The sequence below is a fragment of the Tachysurus vachellii genome, chromosome 3 (genome assembly GCF_030014155.1).
Source record: "Tachysurus vachellii isolate PV-2020 chromosome 3, HZAU_Pvac_v1, whole genome shotgun sequence".
In the NCBI taxonomy this organism is placed as follows: Eukaryota; Metazoa; Chordata; class Actinopteri; order Siluriformes; family Bagridae; genus Tachysurus; species Tachysurus vachellii.
In genome coordinates this window covers 33,247,850-33,254,632 of record NC_083462.1, presented here as the reverse complement: position 1 = coordinate 33,254,632, position 6,783 = coordinate 33,247,850, and the positions used below count along the sequence as shown (strand labels likewise).

At 38.2% G+C, this 6,783-nt stretch overlaps 1 protein-coding gene across 2 annotated transcripts in view; it reads right to left on the bottom strand.

Annotated features, from left to right (window-relative positions):
• snap25a (synaptosome associated protein 25a) overlaps positions 1-6,217 on the bottom strand; it is a 23,017-nt gene extending 16,800 nt beyond the window's left edge. For both annotated transcript variants that reach the window (XM_060866866.1, XM_060866865.1), the window contains exon 1: positions 6,066-6,217. The gene's annotated coding sequence lies outside the window, so the exon portion shown is untranslated. The remainder of the gene's footprint in view (positions 1-6,065) is intronic.
• Between the last annotated feature and the right edge of the window lie 566 nt (positions 6,218-6,783).

Here is a 6,783-nt window from a genome sequence, read left to right as displayed (position 1 = left end):
GTGGTGGGCTTATTGTGTTACTGATCAGAAGGTTGAGGATTCGAGCCACTGTTGAGCCCCTTGAGCAAGTCTCTTAACCCTGTCTGCTCCAGGGAGTTGTATCACAGCTGATCCTGTGCATTGGCCCCAAACATCCTAACAAGCTGCGACACACGAAGAAAAGATTTTCACTGCGCTTCCGATGCAACTCTTCATCAAATATCCGTGAAATATAATGAGCTAAATACAGGAATGTGTTGATCTGGAACATCAACAGAAGCCCAGAGCACCAAATAAAACCCCAGACAACAGGAAAAAATCATGCAAACGTCTGCATTATGTTTAGTTCCCTATAGTGCAATGCTGTGCGTTGATACTGCTGACGGTGCCATGCTACTCATTTAACTAATATTTAGTGATTTTTTCTGTTCGGTATAATAAAGCTCGCACACTGTACTATATATTCCAGGCGAGACACAACCGAAGGAAACCGAGGAACGATAAGGTCACACGGGTATTTTTACAGCCTGAGTTTTTTCCCTGTGCGCACCGCTGAAGGCTGGAGCTATAATGAGAATCTTTATGCCTTTGCAGTTGATCTAACACGGCAGTGTTGCACATGCCCATCTGCGATCCTCCTGCAGTCCAAAGCGCCAGATTCCACTGCAGCACTGAAATCTCTCCCAACCTCGCCGTCTCGCGCTACACCTGCAGTCTGTCCACTTCCTGAGCCAGGATAGATGGATGGTAGGATGGGATCAATACCGGCGCACGCATCCTCGTAATAAACTCTCTCAGTCAGTGTGTCTACTGTAATCTCTGTCTCTTGATTCATAGATTTTCTGATCAACATACATTCGGTTAAAGTATATAAAATAACAGAAATACAAATATCAAAGTTCTAGCCATGTTACAAATACTAAATAAAGTCCAAAATATAAAAAATAACAAATATAAAAATAAGAATATGAACACTTTATGAAAATAGCCAAAGATCAACATATTAATATTACTAGTATTTAAATTTTCCTTGAAGCCTCGTTCTGTAATGTTTACATGTGTTGATGGATCTTGGATCAGGCTTCAAAGAAGAACATTAAACATCGAGCTTGTGTTCTTCTCATGCTCTTGCACAAGTGGATCTCACACCACAGGTCAAAATCTATTGAGACTGAGTTCGCTTTCACGTTGATTTTTGTGTTCCTGAAAGATATTTGTATTGATTTGTCTGATTATGCTGACGGTGTTCACAAACCAAACTGGTGTCTCGTCCAACCACAACAATTTTTTGAGAAAAATGTGCGTCTAATGGTTTGAACTTTAACACCAGTAATCAAATGATCTGTGCATTTTTCACTGAAATGGATATTTATCATATTAATGGCAATTTTTAAATTAAAAAAATAACTTTAAATAATGTACTAAGCAAAACAATTGAATTGTTTTAATGGTCTTTTTACTGATTTTTCTTTCTTTTTTCTAAAAGAAAATTTACGCCAATTTTTTTTTTGCAGGACTTTAATCAAATTTATTTTATGCAATCTTTTTTTTTTGCTTGTGCTTCATGTTTAGGATACAAATGGACCAGTTCTTCTTGTTAAATAAACACTCTAAAATGTATTGCTCATTTCTACAGCAATAAATGAAGCAAAATCTGGAGGAGAGAATTCCCGATCCTGATCCATCCTACAGCCTCAGATACAAAACGAGCAACTTCTGTCTTTCACTGTTTCTCTTCTCATCAAGCAATTGCTCCATATGCACCCGTTTGTACATATTATTAAGATTCTTGCTATAATCATTATTTCATATTTGCGTCTCAGAAAACCCAGTTGATGAGGATCAGGTTGTAAAAATATGTAGTGAGAAGAATGGTAGAGCTCAGGAGCTTTTAAGCTGAAATCTGCAGGTCTTGGTTTGTTGGAATAATAAATTTTTAATGAGCAGCAAAAATAAAAACAAGTACGATAAACAACATACGAAACAATACGTTCACTTCGGTTCACAGAATGATGACATCTGATACAACAGTGACATATTGTATACTTGTGTTAGAAAAAAACACACAACAAACAGCTTTTACTTCAAGAAAACTCCAGTAGTCTAGCCATCATACTCTGGATCATTTTGCACTAACTAAAAGAATCTGAAGGACATTTTTCCAAAGGGATTGGATACGAGTGCGAGTGAAATGAATGTGTGCAGCCAAAGGAGGGGATTAGTGTGTGGTGTTATAATCCTAGACGCTCAGGCTTTAGATTGGCGTCTGACCCGTGACACGGCTCAGTCAAGCGGATTTGCCGTCGCATACAAACACGAACTTATGACCTGCAGCCACGTGCTGTGAAATCAAACAGCCAGAAATTCCTGTATTTTTATCCCCCTGTATCATACAGTATGACACCTTCATCCCAATTCTCTCCACAAGTAGAACTAATCATGCTTGTCTTTTATTTTCCCTGTCAATATTCTTTAACTGCTCTCTTCATCCATACATCCATCCTCTCTAATCTGTCCACTCTCAAACTGCTCTGTGGAACCTCTTAAGACATTAGATGATGTTTGTTTCATGAAGAACAGCTTCGTTCAGTCCTGTGTGTATGACATATTCATGTGCTTTTCCATTTCAATGTTTAAGGCGTCTTTGTGAGCATGCCTATTGTTGGTCTGAAATTGTATTCATCTACACTTTGTCTGTTTTCAGATTAAACGATCATCTCAGCAGCATCGCTAAAGCGAACGGAAAAGAAGAGCTGATGAGGAGACGATTATTCAGACCCCCGTGGCTACTGTAAGTGCAGCCAGAGGATTGTACAGCAGGAGATAAGCATAAATATCAGGACAATCAAATAATAAATTAGAGGACAGGCGGATAGAAATATATATAGTTCTCTTGCTTTCTACACTGTGTTCTGTTCGCTTTCTACTCAAAATCCAACATTATGAAAGCTTATCGTTTTTGAAACTTATCTTTTTTTTTAGCTATATTCTTTATATTCGTAATATTTTGTATTCAGTATCATTTCCTTCAACATTAAACAATTTTACAATTCTACATTAAAATAAACAGTACATTTATTGTTTTTCTCATTTACTTTTTTAATATGGAAAAAGTCAAAGTCTTGGCATAAAATTTTCAGTTTAAGATTAATTATGCATGCATGAAAGAAGGAAAACATATCTGCTTCCTTTCTGATGGAAGAACTACAACTTCTGTCAAACTGAGATCATGAGATTATTATTATTATTATTATTATTATTATTATTATTATTATTATTATTATTGTTGTTGTTGTTGTTGTTATTATTACTATTATTGTTATTGTTATTATTATTATTATCATTCTTCTTCTTCTTCTTCTTCTTCTTATTATTATTATTATTATTATTATTATTATTATTATTATTATTGTTATTAAGGATTGCCTTCCACCCTTAATCATGAATGCAATAAATGATATAGAATGTCGTTCAATGTGTAACAGAGCATAGTCATGATTTATTGAATCAGCAGGTTGTGAGGTTAGTGGAAACTCAGGGGTTAAGATGATGGACAACTGTTTAGAAGGTTGTGAGTTCAAATCATCCCAGAACTGCTAAGCCTCGACTGCTGAGCCCTTGAGCAACACCCTTAACCTTTATCTGCTCCTTTTATATAAAGGACATAAATGTAAGCGACTCTGGATAAAGGTGGGTGTTAAATGTCTGTTTTAACTCTTGATGTTATTTTGTTGTATTGATCCCACAACATAAATAATGATATGCATTTCCATCACCTAGGAGGAGACGAGCACTCTGCAACAACACAAAGCGGAGTGTAGAAATCTGATAATAAAGGGATTGCTTCAGGGTCATTAAATAGCCTGATGTATTGCACTGCATGCCTGAATGCTGATATATTTGAATGCCAACAAATATTTTAAATTAAAACTCTACCAGGCAGCTGATATAAACCCCTTCACATTACTCATGCTAAACACCATGTGATCCAAAAAAACCCCCTCACAAGCCAGATATTCACTCAAATCCTTTACTACCTAGTCTGTATAAATGCAATAAATATAGTCAGGATTCTGCACCTTCTATATAATCCCATGTCATTTTATGCTACATAGACCTTTATGCGACTAGGTCTATAATTATGCTTTCAAAAAGATCAGAATTTAAGATAAATATTGTAATTTTACTATATTTTTTATTGAATATATGCTCACATTTTGCATGATAACACTGAAATATTGGATTGCATGAAAAACAGTCACTGTATCAGAGAAAACACTCGTCCATGTTGATCAACAAATGGTTCCATCTTAACGACGTCGCATTTATGTCATGAAAAGCAGCGACACGGTGTGAATATTGGTGCAGATTGGTGTACGTGGTCGGCGTCGTGAGTCACCATTTCAGGGAGAGGAGCAGAAGCAGAAGCAGCGCTGCAGTCCAACAGCCGCATTAAACAGTCATGCCCTGATCAAGCCCACCTGTCCCTTACAAAAAGCACAAACACAAGCACACAATGTAGGCCTACACAATAGATGCCTTTCCATTGCATTGAGGGTGTCTGCAAAGGGGGGGGGATCTTTTATCAATATTTGAGGTCACTGTGAAGAGCTCTCGAGATTTTCCAACCTCTCTCCCAGAAAGCACAGCATGAAGATGATATTTTCCTCTCTCTCTCTCTCTCTCTCTCTCTCTCTCTCTCTCTCTCTCTCTCTTTCTCTCTCTCTCTCCTGCGTCACGAGTGTGCAATGACTAATCACTGCCAGGACGATGGCTAAAACAAAAAAAATTGGCTTAAATATAAACACTAAAAAACAACAACATTAACAACCAGAGTAACACCCTGCAGATAAAAACGAAGGATGAACTAAAGCACAAAATATCCAGGCGCGTGACAGAGACAGATCTGCATGCAGCAGCCCCAAATGCCTGCTCTTGTTTAAGAAGCTCTTGTTTAATGTTGATTATGGTTGTTATCCAGGGCCAAAAAAATGAATTTAAAAAATACTGCGTTAGAACGTGAACACCAGCAATCCCGCAGATGCGCCGTCAGTGCGGGTCTCTCCCCACTCCGCCCCCCCGCCCCCGCAAACCAGGCCCCGCCCATCACCCACCGACCATCACTGACAAGACACGGACGGTAATTAGTGCCCCCGTCACGTAAATACACACGATGTGACCGTTTCTACCTTTCTATCTTTCGTTATTGTACGTAATAATAACAGAAGACAACAAACCAGCGCTGCACAAATGTCTGATGCGTAATAATGTCTTTCCTTCTAGTCCACAACACCTCTCTCTCTCTCTCTCTCTCTCTCTCTCTCTCTCTCTTTCTCTCTCTCATGTTATGTCGCAGTTTATCACGCCATCTGACGCCAGTTTCCCCAATTTTCCGTGATCTGATGTATGGTGTATAAGTATATACTGTATGTATTTATTTCCTACGTCACGCCTGTTTGTCTGTATCATTCTTCTTCCTCTTTTCCTGTATATGTCTGAGCAATATTTTGGCTGAAACCAAATGCACACGCGGTGCGTAAAAGCCCCGCAGTAAGGCGTGTGTTTAAATGCGACGTATTGAAGAAGAGATCAGAAAAACACGACGTCTATCGAGAGAGAATATAATATACAGTCAAACCGAATTTGAAAGGAAAAGTCTAGAAGAATACAGAAAATCAAGGCAAAACAAAAACACCCTTTCCAAATCCCCTGCGTACATCGTTTCCTTTCGACGTTAGAATCTATAATGTGTAATCTATATTTTATCTAAATATAATTTAGACTCAGAAATGAGATTAAACAGTCGGGATTGATAGCGCTGTCGCTGTCCCAGGTGCTGAAGCGCAGAATCCGCCCACATCGTGCGCACCGGCCCGCGGCATCTATATAATCATCTCATATCCAGCTTTCTAATCACAACACCAACACTGACCACATATACACACGAGCTCAGTGCTCTGAGCGAAAACACTGTCAATCTGCAATCTTTCTTTGGTTAATCTTTTCAATCTATAGCATTTAAAACTTTTTTTTTTTTAAATATGTAAAGAAATCTGTTTACAGTCCTAAAAGGAACAAATCCCTACCTGATGATGTGCGCTATTCAGCAGCCGACCGCTTTGAAGCCTGCTCCTGCTGGTACTGCGTGGCTTTACTGCAGCTTCTTCTTCAATGGAGACTCTCTGCCCGCGCCAAACATGGCCGCCGCTTTGACGTCAGCGCCTTTTAATAGTAGTCTGGTGCGGGGGGGAAGAGGAGGCCAACAACCGAAATCGGTGCTTGCACACGCTACAGAGACAGCAAAACACGTGAATGAATGAATTTTTTGAACCGTCAATAATTTTGAACCGAAAGGTTTATAAGAGCAAGTAAGCTTAGGGATGTAGTTAGTGCTGTTGTTCAGATGTCATGGTGTCATGGTACTATGGTGTGGCCTTGAACAACAAAATAGGGTTATTATTTGTTTGTTTGTTTGTTTTGTAAGGGATATATATATATATAGTAATAATAATAATAATAATAATAATAATAATAATAATAATAATAATATAAAAAGAAACAGACTGCTGAGTGTTTCTGATATTTTCCAAAAATCTGTTCAAGCTCAGCATGTCCCCCGGTATTCCCTGATTTATTTATGCTGCTTGCCAGCAGGCTCTCTGATTACTGCTTTAGTTCAAGGTTTGTGCGTTGTAATGTAAGAGCAGGGTTTCTACTATGATTGTCATGTTGAGGTTTTACTTTGGTAGGACAAAGCTGAAAAATGAGTTGTTATAATTTGACCTTAGAATTGTACATGTTCTT